The sequence below is a fragment of the Conger conger genome, chromosome 13 (assembly GCF_963514075.1).
Source record: "Conger conger chromosome 13, fConCon1.1, whole genome shotgun sequence".
NCBI lineage: Eukaryota > Metazoa > Chordata > Actinopteri > Anguilliformes > Congridae > Conger > Conger conger.
Window position 1 is genome coordinate 42,857,213 of NC_083772.1, and position 17,698 is coordinate 42,874,910.

The window sequence follows — 17,698 nt, forward strand, 5'->3', positions numbered from 1 at the left end:
TATCCTAGTCTGTCCTACATCACATTATACTAATGTTCCTCGCTCAGAGCCACGACTGTCACAACTTTCTGAATTGTCCACCCATTAAAGCCCATTACCCATTACTCTAAAAGCTCATAGGCAAGAATACACATCTGCCAGCTCTGAATAGAAAAACCCAGCTGAAGGTTTTGGATTTGGTCCAAACATTACGTCCAGCGCACCTCTCTCGTTTAATCTGGCACGGCGCGATGGCAGGATGGTGGTGCAGCCGGCCCCGAGACACGGGAAATCCTGCATCCGGAAAGACCCAGCAGTATTTGGGCGGCGAAGCGGCGCGCAACCATTTTCCAGACGGGCCTTTCTGAACCCCCCAACCCCCAAGCCTCCTGTCTGCAGGGATGCGACTCCAGATAATGTGGAGACAGTGAGCCTCCAACTGCTCCTCCCCTGACAGCTGGGCCCACCATGAGCCTCGCTGTCCGAGCGTAGCTGGATTCACACGGCCGGCTGTGACCCACTCTGCCTACACAACTATCACAGCTTGCATGGTGTTCATCAACTGAACTTTTTGCCAAAATAAAGGGCGTCATGTTTTTCTAAAAAGGGAGCTCGGACTCTTGTCGGAATCAGACTTCCTGAGGAGCTGAAGATGGGATCTGTGGATCTGAGCAGTGTCACCAAAGGTCCCTCGGAAGGCCAGAGACGAGCCCCAAGACAAAATGGCACACGGGGGAGTGGTGGGGACGGACCGTGAAAGCAGTGAGGTCAGAGAAGAAAAGTAGTTGTTTTCTTTCCGACAGCTGTCTGATGTTGTTTTCATGGGCAGAGATAAATAATTATTTGCAGCACATGCTGAAAAGCAGCCCATGTTTTCCTCTGTCAGTTCAACTTCAAAGAGAACTGTGGACATGGAAACACTGGTTATTAGGTGGGACATATTCAGAGAAAAATCATGTGTATTCAACCAAGTCGATGCATTGATGCAATAGCAGGCAGCCAGATTTAATATGTTATACGAGATTAAAAAGAGACAGACAGAAACAAACTACAACTGCTGATTAATAAAAGAGGAGAAATTAACAGGTTGCACATGACATTGACTTTGACAGCTAAATAGCTGAGACAATCTAGCTCATTCTGGCTATACCTAAAGCTATAACTATCCCTTATGATGAAACTTGTGGTCTCTGCTGGACAAGACATCAAACTGTGTCAGTGTCACATTGCAGTTCAATGTTGTGGGTAGATTCAGTAGTCTAAGACCACTAAAACAAACTGACAGACTGTGTAACATTTTAGGTCACAAGCAGTATTCACGTACTTAGTGCCCATTTGCTTTCAAAGGGCCTTTAAGCATTTTGGGACTGTGTTGCAATGATAAACCGATTTAAGAAATGCAGTGCATATTGCGCAAAACCCCGTGGAAGATATAAGCTGGTCAGCATACGCTTGCAGGCAACAAATCAAAGCAACCCACTGTCAGATAAAGCTATTATTCTGACTATTCCTAACTTGAAAAAAAACTGTGACGAGAGCAATTCCAATAGAAGCAGATTCAAATTAAGCAGGACCAACTGAAGCAAAAAGCAGGCTGCTGATTTGATAAATTGTCTTATGTTTGTCTTTGTGTTTGTGAAGCATATGCACTTTTGTTAGATAGGGGGAGATGCACAATTGCTCATTCAGTCGGCCAGTAAATGAGGGACCTGGCCATTTCCAGGGCTGGCTCGTGGCAGAGGAAATGGAAGCATGGTTTCTCGCCAGGCAGGCCTGTTGAAAAAAATAATAGCTCGAGCTAGGTTTTGAACAACTGCTACCTGGTTTACCATTTCAGACTAGCTCCCAGCATGACATGGTTTAGCTGGCTGACCAGTTCCCACCAGCTCCCAGCTTCACACAGTTTCACCAGCTGAAGCTATGCTTTGAAACAGACAAGCTTCCAGCACTAGCTGGTAGACCAGTTCATACCCAGTTAGACCAGCTTTATGACCAGCTTGGCAGTGCTGGTTGACCAGCTCATTTCCAGCTAGACCCACTTATGACCAGCATAGCTGGATTTCACAGCAGGGAGGACTGTCCAGAATTAGACAGTATAGGTCACACAGTATATGCAGTACCATTGCACAATTCACCCCAACAGGGGAAACCAGCTCCAGAGTGTGAAAGATGGGCTTTTCCCAACTACAGGGTGTGAAAGATGGGCTTTTCCCAATTACAGGGTGTGAAAGGTGGGCTTTCCCCAGCTACAGGGTGTGAAAGGTGGGCTTTCCCCAGCTACAGGGTGTGAAAGATGGGCTTTACCCAATTACAGGGTGTGAAAGATGGGCTTTTCCCAGCTACAGGGTGTGAAAGATCAGGTTTGCCCCTGCAGCTCCTCACAGACGGGAGCTATTTTAGCTCTGCCGCTTCCTCTTCATGGCCACATCTACAGTGTCTCTCCATATTCGGAGAGGGTGAAACCCTAGCCTGTGTCTCAGAGAGAGGAACTTCGACAGGGCAGGATTAGATGTTTGCGTTGGGTGCATAATTAACTGCGGTCTGCGGGTCTCATAATGGATTGCTTTAATTTGACGCATGGATGGGAGTTTGCCTAGTCTCAGCCGGTAACCAAGCTAGATAAATTTCACTGCTTAAATTTCACCCAGCGTTCTGTGAATCTGTCTAACATACCGGCCATTTTGCAAAATGGCAAGAATGAAGCCACATATCTCCTAATGAAGTAACATATCTGCTTAGACCAGCCTTGAATGACACAGTATCCGAGTTAGGCCCCTGTATTTCATAGGTTCCAAAACACCAGACAGGCTCCGTAAAAGCATAGACAAGTATTTGAATGAAAAACAATTACGTATTTTGCCACAGGGTCTGCATGGCTCCCTGGGAAATATGTCCAGACATTTATGTTCTGTAATTAGCACTCACAGTGCTCACTTTAGAGATTTGATTAGCTGGGATTTGCTTCTTTTAATGATGCGCAAAGACAAGAGATCATGTTTACACTTAGAACCCCCCCCCCCCAGAACGTCTAGTTTACACTTCATTACCTATCATTACCATGAAAGCATGTATCCGGAGGCAAAGTTCTTAAATCTGTAACCTTTATCTTTTTAAATGAGGAGAATCGGAAAAAACTACAGAGAGCTCTTTCCTCAAGCAGCAGAGTTCCAATAGAAGCTCTAAATTGATAGCTATGTTTAATTTACTACCACAGAGACCCTTTCAAGGCACAATACAGGCGGAATCATAAATCGATAAAGCTTGATTGAAAAAGAGGTCCGCTATTGCTCTGGAATCTTCTTTGAGCATTTTTCATTAACTCCATCAATGAGAGATTATGGCACTCAACCAGCTAGGTGGTGAGGGCAGATATTTGTCGCTGAAAAGCATCCCTGTAACATTCGGAAGGGGAAGAGTCGGAGGATATCTCCGTATCGGTCAGACCCGCCTTGCAGAACGGGGTGCTGCTCGTCGGTTCAGGAAGGTGGAAAGTGTGCAGTGACGCACAGGAAGAGCGGGGAGCGCCAGGAGAAGCGCTGAGCTAGCATCGCTCGGTCGTCCCGCAGGCAGCCCGCGCTCACGAAAAAAACCGACCTTCAACAGAAAGGAAAAAGCCTCTCTCTCTGGATCTAAGAAACGAGATACAGTTTCAAACAAAAGCAAACAGAGAAAAGCAGAAAAGCTTGGAAAGACTCACCACATCGCCACCGCCTAAATGATTTAAATCAACAGAAGATTAGTTTGGGTGAACGGGCAGCTTTGAAGTTTGCGGACTTGATGGCTGGTGAAAAAAAAAAAAAGAATCCTCTTTGTCCGACGCACCTGGCATGACCCTCACCTCAGTATGTAAACAGAGAAGGAACTGTTTGAAAAAGGAGCCAGACTTGTAATAGAATCACACCGTGTAGGATCAGCGGCACCCATTTATACGTGATTGATGAGGGAGAAAGGCTCCTTATTACCAGTAGGTGTAATACTGAGGGCTTTTAGGCTACTGGAGCACGCATTCACGGAGAGAGTGTTAGTGTTACAGTCAATAGCACGGTGATTCTGACTGTGCTGAGCAGAAGGGACAGTGACTATTCCTGCTCATAACCATAGGAAAGGGCCTGGGCAGCCTGCAGCCTAGTGGCTAAGGTACATGACTGGGGCAGCCTGTAGCCTAGTGGCTAAGGTACATGACTGGGGCAGCCTGTAGCCTAGTGGTTAAGGTACATGACTGGGGCAGCCTGTAGCCTAGTGGCTAAGGTACATGACTGGGGCAGCCTGCAGCCTAGTGGCTAAGGTACATGACTGGGGCAGCCTGTAGCCTAGTGGTTAAGGTACATGACTGGGGCAGCCTGTAGCCTAGTGGCTAAGGTACATGACTGAGGCAGCCTGTAGCCTAGTGGCTAAGGTACATGACTGGGGCAGCCTGTAGCCTAGTGGCTAAGGTACATGACTGGGGCAGCCTGTAGCCCAGTGGCTAAGGTACATGACTGGGACAGTCTGTAGCCTAGTGGCTAAGGTACATGACTGGGGCAGCCTGTAGCCCAGTGGCTAAGGTACATGACTGGGACAGCCTGCAGCCTAGTGGCTAAAGGTACATGACTGGCACCAGGAAGGTTGGTGGTCCAAACCCTGTTTCACACAGCTGTTGTAACCTTGTGCAGAAGGTTCAGCTGTTTTTCAGACGAAATGTCAGAACAGGGAAGATATGTGATCTAAGTGACTTTGGCCGTGGAATGATTGACGGTGGCAGACAGGGTGGTTTGAGTGTCTCAGAAACGGTTGAATTATTAAACCAGGGGATCCAATCATTGTGGAACCAGTTTTTTGTGGTAATATATATATATATTTTTTAATCCAAGGCTTTGGTTGATTCCATTGAATCATTAATAGAGCGTACTACGTAAAATAACTGTATTCTTTTTCTTTATTTATCAGGGGTGCCAATAATTCTGGAGCTCACTGTAGATTCAGACATTTATAATTATTTTTCAACCATGTCTTTTGCTCACAGCACAAACCCGCAGCGTCGGCCTACTTAGTGCAAGCTCTAACCTTAACACTGTACGTTCAGACATGTGACAAGTGAAATTTCTTTCTCACGGTTGCAAGCAAATGCTTGACAATCTCACTTTTCAAGTTTAATTCCAGCTCGAACCTTAGATGAAAACAGACCTCCTCACGTGGATTTACAGGCTCTGTGTTTTGCCGTTGCCCAGTATGTGAGAGATAAAAAGGAATTAGGAGAAAGATTAGGCCTTTCCGTGAGGATTAGCAGTCGCCCTAGTGAGTGATGCCCTTTGGGCATTTTCTGCCTCATTATCACAGTGCGCACCACAGACCCAGCATGCAACTGTGTGCTGTGCGTTGACTGTGAGGCCCCAGCCGCAGAATTAGGCCAGATGGGGTTTCTATAGCTCCCTTGTTACGTGGAAGAAAGGGAACATAAACTCAGGTCATGGACAAGTGCCACTAAGTTGGATTATGTACAAACAAACACAGACTTTATGTATGAGGCTGCAACTGACCAATTAAACAGCAACGGAAAAACAAGACATGACCCCGGGCATGTACTAATACACATGTATGCACACACACACACACATCCACACACACTGTGCATACACACACACACACACACGCATACACACACAGACACACACATACTGTACACACACTCAGCATGCACACACACAAACGCATCATACACACACAGAATGGTACAAAGAACAAAAAACATCCAGTGAGCAGCAGTTCTGTGGGCAGAAACGCCTTGTTAATGAGAGACGTCGTCGGAGAAGTTCCAGACTGGTCAAAGCAGACAGGAAGGTGAAAATAACGCAAAAAAGCACACATTACAACAGTATTATGCAGAAGAGCGTCTCTGAACACACAGCATGTCAAACCTCTAAGTGGATAGGCTACAGCAGCAGAAGTCAATAAGTCAAAAAAAGAAGTCTAATAAATACCTAATGAAGTGTTCACTGAGTGTAGATGCATACACCCATATGCACACACATGCACACACACGCACACACACGCTCAAAACGAAAAGAGGCGTAAGAGTTGCGTAAGGATTGCTGCATGTCTTCTTTGATGGCACTATTTTCACAAGACCTGAAAGCCACGTGCCCTTCGTTATCCTCGCTCTTAATTGCTGCTGATTGATTCTATTAAATTAGATCGTTCTGTGAGGGTGTTTGAGGGATTCCTGGGCCCGTTCGGAAGAGCCGAGCCTTTGGTCTTCTTCTGGAAGCGCCAGCGTGGCGTGGAACTCAAGCACTTCACACGGAAATAAAGTTCGATCAGAGAACTGCCCCCACCACAACAGGCGCCAAGCGAAATCAGGACTCGTTAGCCTCACGTGGTTGGGGCGCTGTTTAAAACATACAGCGGCATTGACCGAGGAGGCAACGTGCATTCAGGAATACGCAGATTATTGGTTGAATCTGTGCGGGCACTCAGAGCGGTACAATCGAATAAACGCTGAACCAGCAGAACATTTGAAAGTCACACAAACAACAATCCCATTACTGCCCTAGTTTCATCTCAGAAGAGCACTCAAAGCCTGAAGTTATCACTATAACACCCCTTTTTGTGTTATACTGAGCAACACACTGTTTACACTGCCCCAGTGCTCCTCTCCAGAGAAGACACCAGGAGACACCAAACACACAGAGCCAGGGCTATGCTTATAAAATCTCCTCTTCCCCTCCAATATCCCAGCATGCCCTTTTCCTATGCAGAGGAGTATCTTACATTCAGGGCTGACTCACAGGTAGGCACCATGCTATCTTAATCAAACCATTACTTAGCAACAGACATTTTTTGAATTACTATAGTTCACAAAATGTGTACTTGAAGCATCAATGTCAAAGTGCCAAGCTAACTCTTTTACTGTCAATTTACCATATAGGTAATTTCAGATTCCGCAGGCAAATATCCATCCATCAGCTAACCTGCTTATTCCTGGTCGGGAGGGGGTGGGGTGGAGCCTATCCCAGCATGCACTGGGCAGGAATACACCCTGGATAGGTTGTCAATCCATCGCAGCAGTCAAATATTCCTGACATTCCATTTTCAGTGTCAGTGACCTTCAGTCATCTGTTTTAGTCAGAGCTGGTATGACTGGGTCTTGGCTGATTGAAAATTTCAATTCAGTGGAATGTGCAAAAGATGGCAGAATGTATTCATTAAAAACAAAACCTCAAAAACAGCCCTGGGGAAATGGCATCAGCCAGAATACATTAATTGCTTGGAAACGTTCACTTAAACTTCCCATACTCCCCAACATCTGAAATAATTTGCATGCAGTGGCTCTCAAAGAGCACATTCACACACAATCACTAATAAACAAACAAAAAATAACCAATATGCTCATGTTTTTCTTTGAAGTGCACGGTGCATTAATGGTGCCAGTCTGCCACTCAGTAACATCCTTCATGAAACCAAGCAGTTACTGTCAGTATTAAAGGCGTCCGACACAGGATTTTACCCTGAAAATATAATAAAATAACCCAGCTTAGTCATCTATGAACTGTTGAACATTAGAGTTACTTCTGAAGGGTTGCTTGGAATGATGGAAGACTTTGGCCCAATTACTGTCAAGTGGTAGTACAGTGCTCAAAAGAAACAGTGGACAAATACTTCTTTTTGTTTATAAATGTTTCCTGAATTATTGTCTGACACTGAAACAAATTGTGCCGGATGGCTAATTTTACTGGAAATTGAATAAATGAAAAGGTCTCTGACTTTTGCACAGCAACATACAATCTGTGAGCACTTTATGAGGTATTTATTAGACTTATTTTTTTAGACTTTTCAAGTCTTCCGCTGCTGTAGCCTATCCACTAAAGAGGTTTGACACGTTGTGTGTTCAGAGATGCTCTTCTGTGTACCACTGTTCTAATGTGTGGTTATTTGCATTACTGTCACCTTCCTGTCAGCTTTGACCAGTCTGGCCCTTCTCCTCTGACCTCTCTCATTAACCTGCCTGCAGAACTGCTGCTCACTGGATGCTTTTTTGTTTTTCACACCATTTTTGCAAACTCTAGAGACTGTTATGTGTGAAAATCCCAGGAGATCAGCAGTTTCAGAAAACTCAAACCACTCTGTCTGGCACCAACAATCATTCCACAGTCAAGGTCACTTTGATCACATTTCTTCCCCATTCTGACATTTGGCCTGAAAAAGAGCTGAACCTCTTGACAACATCTGCATGCTTCTATGCGCTTAGTTGCTGCCACATGATTGGCTGATTAAATATTTGCATTAACAAGCTCTACCTAATAAAGTCTGAGTAAAATCACTGAGTGTATATTGCGCATTAATTATCATTTAATTGAAAACTCACAAGAACAAACACTGTAGCCTAATGGAGAGGATGTTTGCAGTACTGAAAAAACATTTCAGATGTTTACATAAGTGAGGCGGTACATTGCAATGTGACCGTCAGAAGGTCTGAATGGTCTTTGTGGCGTGTGTCGCATGCCGCTGCGAAAAGTCACAGATGTCTCGGACACAATCGAGGACACATGACAGGACTTCATGCGTCGATGCCATTTAATGAACCGAGATACACCAGCAATACGGGCCAGGAGGAATCAACTGGCTGAAGAGCTGCTTCTACTACATCCCGATAAGAGACAGAACGGTTCATTCGATTGAATAAAGTCCTTTGTCAATCTAATATTGCATTTATTTGGATTTTTTTTTATTTATGATTTTCAATGTTTTTCAAATACAGTCTCAGGGATTCACTGTGCTTTTTCTCGATGCGATTAAAAAAACTGAGATTGACCATTGACCAGGTTTCCATACTTTCAGCAACTGCGGGGTGGGATCAGGCCATGCAGTAGGTCGACAGAGGGCAACGGAGTAAAATCTGGAGGTTAATCTGAGCAAATTACGTAATAACCCCATCCACCACCAGTTATGACCCCGTCCGCTGGCAAACTAATGCTGCTTTTGAGCCTCAGCCAAAAGTGCGACTCCAGGCATTGGGATCAGAATGTGCAGAAGAAGAAAATCTCTCGGTGCATCAGAGTGAGACCCTATGACTGTGCTCAAGTCCAGTCCTGAGGGAGAGCGATAACCTTTGGACCTCTGAGGCACATTTCCACCATCTCTAATCTGATTTGAGTCCCTTCCCCTCCCCCTAAACGTCCAGGCCTACCTCTCCTCCTATTGTCGTTGTGTTTAGCCAAGCACATTCTTGCCGATTTTCACTTCATTTTTCAAACGACACATTAAGATACACGGTGAGTTATGTAAACGATAATTCCACTTTGAAGCGACCCGGCTGCACATCAGAATACACCTTAGTCAATCATCAACATGAACTCCACTTTGAAACAATCAAGTTCTATGTTAGAATGCATCATAGTTAATCTTCAATTGAACTCCACTTTGAAACAATCAAGTTCTATGTTAGAATGCATCACAGTTAATCTTCAGTTGAACACTTGGAAACCACGGTAGCCAGACAGCTTTCTCTACGGGCGTCACGTCCGAGTAACCCCCAACCCCCCACTCATTCTGCGCTTGATTGTACTAGACCGTGCTCGATTTATCGATCTTACCAGAGATCAATCCCAGGCTGGAAGCTTGGGGAACAAATACTGGGCTTAAAAGCACTGGTCTGCCATCACTCCGTCTCCAGGTGAATGAAACAGTGTGGGCCAGAGCAGTGTCCGCAATTAGCCTCTGATCGTTACCGTGAAATCTTTGTACGGGTGCACTCTGTGTGTTCGATTACCGAGAACGCGGTGACTGGCGCGGTAATTGAGGACGCAAAGGAACAAGAGCAAGTTGAACGCTAGGGCCAAGGGCAGGCGGAGATTGCCACTTCAGACCAGATGATTTATACCTACTGTATCCTGCGTTGGGGCAATAAGGACAATGCAAAAGGTCTTGGCAGCTAAACCTGTTTTGGCAATTTGAGCCATTTTACAGATGTGCAGGTCTACACGCACGCTTGCGGTCATATACATAGACTTACCCACAGAAGCACATTCGCAGTTATATATACATTATAGCACAAAGCTGACACAAGCAACCGTTCAAGGACACAACATCCTTCACAAAGGCTATACGTTATCTGTGCGATAGCAACAGCCGCAGGATGGCAATATTACATTGCAGCGATGCTGTAACATGTTGTGGTTACTCAGTTTATATGGGTCTAAAGCAGGGGTGCACAACTCCGGTCCTCGTGGGCCGGTCTGTGTACTGGTTTTCGTTCCAACCAATTGCCCTGTTTTTAATTGGCTGACAGCTCTATAAATTACCCCGGTTCAAGCCTGTACTTGAGCAGCACAGTAAAATCATTAGGATACACTCGCAGTCTGCAGCTGTAGCCGGTACTCATACACACGTCAGATAAGATATGATTGAGTCAATTAAATAATTAAGTTGGCATGAAATCCTGAAACGGATCCTTGTTGTGCGCCCCTGTTTAACAGTCACAGGCACAGACAAACGTGGATAAACAGAGGCACGTGGCTGTATTTTTGTTGTCCGTAGTGCACCGTACCAGAGACAGCTGCTGCGGGTTAGTACAGGTCTGTGGCTATTCATTCTGCATCATCCCTAACTAACAGTGAAGGCCACTCCATCCCAAGGGTCTGTTTCCCTGTGTTTTTTTAAAGTTTTTTTTTTTAGTGTAGGCAGGGTGCAGTTTCTCACACTCCGAAGCACATAACTGTCTTTTAACGGAGTGTAAACGGCTGTGTGTGACAGGCTAATTACACAGACAAAAAACGAACGGAATGAAAACGATCTCATCTTGCATAACTGTAGATAATTTGAGGCTGTGTGTGTGTGTACAGTATGTGTGTGGGTGGGTTTCCCTTACTGAAGGAAAACACATTACAAAATACATGCATGTGCAAATGGTGAAGGTAAAGAATGCATTTTAAAATATGGGAGATACAAAACCGGTTAGTCAAGTACACAGAAATTATGAATCATAAATAGCACACAAGCACGCAATGACTCAATTCCTGTCAATGGCACGATCCTTTTTAAACAAGTGTTGAGTCTGCTAAAATGTCACGTTTAGAGAAGTCGGCTCTTCAGTTACACAAGACCAATTGATGAAAAGAAGTAGATTAATGCACAGGGGCTTTTTTCTTTCACTCCAGATAAGAGCTGGAGAGGATATAGGCGTGGAGAAGGTGCCAGGAGGCCCAAACCTGAGGATATGGGCGTGGAGAAGGTGCCAGGAGGCCCAAACCTGTCACAGCACTGAATAAAAAATGGCAGCCATTTATATAGCGCCTTTATCCAAAGCGCTGTACAATTGATGCTTCTCCATTCACCTATTCATACACACACTCACACACCGACGGCGATTGGCTGCCATGCAAGGCCCCGACCAGCTCGTCAGGAGCATTTGGGGGTTAGGTGTCTTGCGCAGGGACACGTCGACACCGCCTGGGCAGGGGATCGAACCGGCAACCCTCCGACTGCCAGACAACTGCTCTTACTGCCTGAGCCAAGTCGCCCCCTTATAAACTCCTCTGACAGTAGGACAGATGCAGAACCGCACAGCACCGCGAGAACAACAGCGCTCCCGCCTCTCGCCCCGCCAGCGGCTCCCGCCTCTCGCCCCGCCAGCGGCTCCTGCCTCTCTCCCCGCCAGCGGCTCCTGCCTCTCTCCCCGCCAGCGGCTCCTGCCTCTCTCCCCGCCAGCGGTCCCCGGTCTGTCTCCGCGCATCACGCTCACGCCCGCGTGACCTCACCGCACACAGGCTCCGCCTCTCACACCGCCTCGGCCTCATCGCCCAGTCGTTTCGTTTCGTTTCCCGATGCGAAAGGGTTCTGGTTGGTTTCCGCCCTGAAATGTCGAAATCGAGCGTGACCAGGAGCGTGGCAGCGTCGCGGGTGTGTACCTGCGAGGAACGACACCTCAGCGGCTGATTATAGCGCTCTGTCGCGGCGCAGCACAGGGAAACAGCGCGGCTCGGCACAACACGTTCCGTTGCCCAGGAAATTGCTCGGCTTTATTAATATGCTGTATTTCCGGTGCTATCGAGCCGAGCATCAGAAAACTCGGTGACCTCAGTTATGCACATATCTATTCTTGGAGCTCTTAATCTAAGTTCATGTGCGCTGTCATTAGATTTATGCTGCCGTGCTTTCTTTCTCAGGCCGTGCCACTACGCTTCATTGTTTGTTTTACAAACTGTTATGTACGTCAGCAAGCATGAATTACAGTATGTTTAAGAGGGCTTATGTTTACCATTGACTGAAAATACAATAAAACAATAAAACGCCAGTTTTCTGATAAAAGGAGTCTCCAATGAAGATATGCACAGTGAGCCAGCCCGAATAGACACTGAGAAATAAAGTGACAGTGGAGGTACATTTCTGTTCTTCAAGGACCGAATTTCCCAAATGTACCCTGAAAGTACAGTAATGTTCTCTTTGGGTACAAATGAGTATGTTTTCCAACTAAAAAAGGTACAAATTAATTCCATATTGCTGGCTAGGGGTACAATTTTTATGTACCTATACAGGTACCACCCCAGTGACAAGTATTGGTGCCTTTTTAGGCACTTTTCATACAGTGTACATCTGTCTCACGTCCATTTTAAATGCAGAATGAAATAACTAAGATGGGTCACCTTAATCAGGCTCGCAGGTGAAACACCAGCTTCACTCTAATCTGTGTCTGCGCCTCACTGACCTCCCAGGCAAGCCTGGGGGCAGAATGACAAACAACATCTGCAGTAGAGAGAGTCGCACCCCAGCTCAATTCACACTGCAAAACCTTTCACAGTTTTCCCTTTGGATACATTCAGTTATTGCAAATCAATGATAAGAATGGAAAACTAGGGAACATTAGGAGATTAGGAAAAAGTAATGTGATGTTAATGCCATTTAGCAATCTTGGTTTTCCATAACTTTGCATATGTGTTATTCTGGCAGCGAGCTAGCTCATGTATCTTACAGCGATACCTCAAAGATCGGGTAAACATTTCTTTTTATTTTCTGGGTCTCTGCCTCACTGAACACCCAGACCAGGAAGAAGAAACCTCCTCTATAGTAAAGGGAGTGACGGCCAGGCTCAGTTCACACGCCAGCTGCATCAAATGACGCACAAAAACCATCAACACCACCGCCGACAGTCAGCACAGGCCCACCACGCCCAGTGCCAAGAGGCCCAATCGCCGGCCCTTGAGCGCCCTTGAACAGCAGCAACAGAACCCTTGTTTGTAATCGCAGTGCATTACTATGCAATACAAGCAAAATTATGTGCAGCAGTAGAGTCGGTCTGACAATAATACAGTGGCTAATGATTGGTTGATGACAGACTGGAGCAAACTGAAAATGATACCGCGCGTTATTCACCGCTGCGCAGACAGGAAGGCTGGTGTGGGGGCACTTTGCCCTTTGGCTTCCTCTCGCAGTGATGAAACGCTGTTTCGGCCACTTGCGAATCCCAGGAAATGCTGTAGTTCCCTTCTGGTGGTAGGAGTGGGGCGACATGGCTCAGGCAGTAAGAGCAGTCGTCTGGCAGTCGGAGGGTTGCCGGTTCGACCCCCCGCCCGGGCTGTGTCGAAGTGTCCCTGAGCAAGACAACCCCTAAATGCTCCTGACGAGCTGGACGGGGCCTTGCATGGCTGCCAAACGCCGTTGGTGTGTGAGTGTGTGTATGAATGGGTGAATGAAAAGCATCAATTGTACAGCGCTGTGGATAAAGGCGCTATATAAATGCCAACCATTTACCATTTACGGAAGGCTTCCGCTGAGGAACACTGCCTGACAGCAGAATTAATTTTTTTCCTCATAATTGAAATGAAACATGTGTTTTTATGTTATTTTCATTTTCCTGAAAACAATTATTTGCGTTACTAATAACAAACCAAACCCTGTGACGTATAGGCACAAAATATGAAATCCTATTTCGGGGCAAAAAGAGCAAAGTGCTTAGACTGAGACCGAGTTGACCGTACTAATGAAAGCCTTTTTTTTTGTTAAAGAACAATGCATGCAACTTTGAACTTATAAGACAGAGATTTCTAAATTGTACAATCCACAGCACTGAAAAAGAAGCCACTGATATCTCACCTGGTCTCTTCCTCACGTTTGACTAACACACCTGTCCTGTCGTATTCTTTGCCCTGCTGGTTTGATAAAACAACCAGGAGACTGGCTGAGTACATGTGCCTGCTTTGGCCTTTTGCCCATCAGCGAGACAGCCATTTCATGCTCTGCAAAAGGAAGAATATTAAGAGGGTGAAATGGACTAGCAGGACTGTGAATGGAAAGGCCAGGGGATTTTTCTTAAAGAGGATGAGTACATTCTTCATGCAGAGCCATGTTGCTAAGTGAAAGAGGGAATTCAATAAGCTTAAAGCATCTGCTTTCAATTTATCCACTTGATAATCTAGGAAACTGGCGAAGGACCGGTGCATTAGAGCACTTCCTTAATAGCCTGTATTCCCAGAATTGGCATTCCCTTTAAACATTGGGACTTCATTTGGGATTTAACTGCTGTAAGGCTAAACATTGTGGTCTAAAATACGCTCTTAAGCTTGGTGATGAACCAAAGGGCTTCCTTTCAATTTGAATGTCCCAAGATCATGTTTGACTAAACCAAGGAGGTTTACAAAGAATAAAGTGAAGCCATTCAGACTACGTTCCCCGTGGTTAGATGCGGAGTAATCGACAACAACGTATAAACAGATCAGTGCCTTGTCTGAGAACTGGCTTTGTCCTCGCGTACAATCGCCCACATTCTAGAACAGAGGTGGGCAATTCAGGTCCTGGAGGCCCGGTCTGTACGCAGTTTTCTTGTTTCCATTAATTACCCTGGCTAAATGAGCTAACTGGCTGTATTCACGAACACTGGTTCACTCATAGATTAGATCACACTATAGTGTTTCATATTGATACACAAGAACAGTCTCCCGCTGTAATCCATGCGCTTATCAATACCTGTTGATACAATATCAGATGGCATACATTTTATGGCTAATTAACTAAAGATGTAATGAACATCAAAACAGATATGGCCCTCGTTACACACCTCTGTTCTAGAGCATGCAGTTGTTGGCCCAGGAGTAGCCAAAATAAACCAGTCGGTGCAAATGAATGAGCGTTGTGACACGCCCACTCGCCAAATGTTGCGCTTCTAGGGTGGACATGAAATGACTACCCATTTTCTTGGAGGTTTTAATCAGTCTGAAAAAAATGACATCTACAAAATTGCGTTTTCTTCTAATACCTATTAAGTAAAGCAAGTGTCCCACAAAAATTTCCTCCGTAAACACAGCAATATTTCAGCAGATGCGAATACTTATATTCTAAATGTCAAATTGCAATTGTTTTTCAGGCTCGTTTACAGTGGGTAGAAACTAGTACCGTCTGACACCTATTTGGTTCAGTCAATTCGTTATGAAAAGCGCGTCGTTTAATGGGTCCGGCAATCAAGGACAGATTCAGGCTATAGAGAAACTGTGGAGTTGATTTAGTTCGCCTTCAAAACATTTCAAAGACGCACGTGAAGGTTGTGCAAGACGCAGTAGCCTATATTTTGATTGTTGTGTCAGAAATAATTATTGAAGTAGGCTCATTTAAAATTTGGAAGCACAAAACGGGTTGACTGAGAATGACGAAGGTCCCATATGAAGTAAGGTGATCAGCTACGTAGGCTACAGCACATTCGCGGGCATTTATTTCTCAAATTCTGAACGACGCACAGTTTAAGTAGGCTACTCCATCGACTTGACATGTTTACTACACCGATGGAGTTATGTTGTTTACTGGCTTGAAATAGAACATTAGACTCATTGGCAACCAACAAATTATGACTCTGCATATAGGACTTAAAGGAGATTCAAAACTAATTTTCGTAAACTGGTTATAACAGCGTGATAATAACTGACGGAATTTATTTATATTCCAAAGTAACATTTCACAAAACAATTGAAATGCAATATTAGCCTGGGTCAACTGAGTAGCCTATAATAGCTGCATACATAGCTACCTGGGGGTAACTAATTATACCAGAGGGCTTCTAAAACAGCATCGATAGTGTCCCCAGTAAGGATCACAAAAACGTCCTAAGCTTCCAAACACACAAACGCAAACACACACAAGATAGGATGGTAAACCAAGGTGCTGTGGGTCGTTTAGTAAAATAATAAAAACCACCCGATGCAGAAAAATGAACATTGTAAATGCACCTTTTTGCTAAATTATAACATGTCAATACTGACTGATACGACTCAACAGGAAACAGACCGTTCTGTCTTACCATACGGAGATTCATATCCTTGATTGTATACAAAATCCCCAAACAGGCTGTCCCGTCGACCACCGGAGTGAGATTCGTCCTTTTTGTTGTGTTTTGCAAAAATCAAAAACCCAAATCAAAGCTCCTGTCGTGAATAGAAACAATTCGAAACGATGGAAAACATTTATTTAAAGCTTTGAGTGTGTTTACAAGAACGCGCTTGCACACAACATAGCACTTGCCTACCAGAACAGCTCACTTTGCGAATTGAGCGATGTTCCGTGTCCCATATTCTCGCTCACCCACCCCACTGCCGAAGGCACGCAATAATGCGAAACTGTAGATCACCTGGAAACTACTCAAAGCGATAAATGGCCTCCTCTCTGTTATGGATAAACACCTAAATATGTTTTTCCAGCGAACAATTCTTGATTAGACTGTAGGCTATACGGAATCAGTAGGACGAATTATGTAATTTGCATTTGTTAGTAATGCTAATTTTGCTTGTGAAACTGGTGACAGCGTTATAGCTAAATATTTGATTGGCTGGGTGGAGTCACTGTCGCCCAACGAAAAAAGTTCTAACTATGCATATCAGTAATGTGATGTTTTCGATTACAGGGCGATGACATAGCTGGGAAGTAAGCTCTGGTGACAGGAAAATAATTTACGAAGTATTTTCTTTCGTTCGCACGCAACCGCGTTAAAGCACTTAAAGTCGTCATGCCTGTTTACTCATCACACCGGGGAAAGGGGCCTCGTCCTTCCCATGCAAGGCTGCAAATACCGAAGGCGACAGATAGGGGCTGTCAAAGTGTACGCAAGGTGCACCGGTCGTGGTTACGTGGGTGACTTTGTACCGCCAATAGAGGATGGGTTCCCCCTCTGTAGTCGAGTTCTTTCAGAGATTTCTTTCACCCCGCTAGCGAATGTATTTATTTATTTTACCACACTTTTTCTATATCTTCAAATGTGTCTTTCAGATGTTCTGCGTCTGAAACAAACAAAAATTTAATTATAATGAATAGTTGTAGTTTATTACAGATTGATAAATGGACAATAATAGATTAGACCCCCTTCCTCGGCGCGAGAACGGTACTGTATGTCTCCGTGTTATGCATCGCTACACGAGCAGGCGAGGACATTGGCCACCTGATCTCACCTGCCAGAGTTACAAGTAGGCCTAGTGTAGCTAATTCTCTCATTTGAAATCCAATTTGGTTCCGTCAAACGACCTGTACGGAGGTTCCGAGGCTGCTAATACAAATGGTCCAATCTTTGCCACTGACTGTGTGATTGATGCCAGTCGCACGTTCGAATTCATTTTAGCACCCGAACTTGGTCTGAAAAAGCGTATGCTGGAGGCATAGAGTTAGTACACTCTTTAAACACTGCGAAGTGCTTTGCTGACAGGTCCATACGATCGATGTTAGTTTTATTTACAGTAACTATCAGTAATTCAACTGAAATGTGAAGATTGGTCAT

General features: G+C 45.0%; 1 protein-coding gene across 1 annotated transcript in view; it reads right to left on the bottom strand.

Moving 5' to 3' along the window:
• The window catches only part of gipr (gastric inhibitory polypeptide receptor), a 64,589-nt gene extending 47,914 nt beyond the window's left edge, over positions 1 to 16,675 (bottom strand). Inside the window, exon 1 of the mRNA XM_061218187.1 lies at positions 16,235 to 16,675. The gene's annotated coding sequence lies outside the window, so the exon portion shown is untranslated. The remainder of the gene's footprint in view (positions 1 to 16,234) is intronic.
• Between the last annotated feature and the right edge of the window lie 1,023 nt (positions 16,676 to 17,698).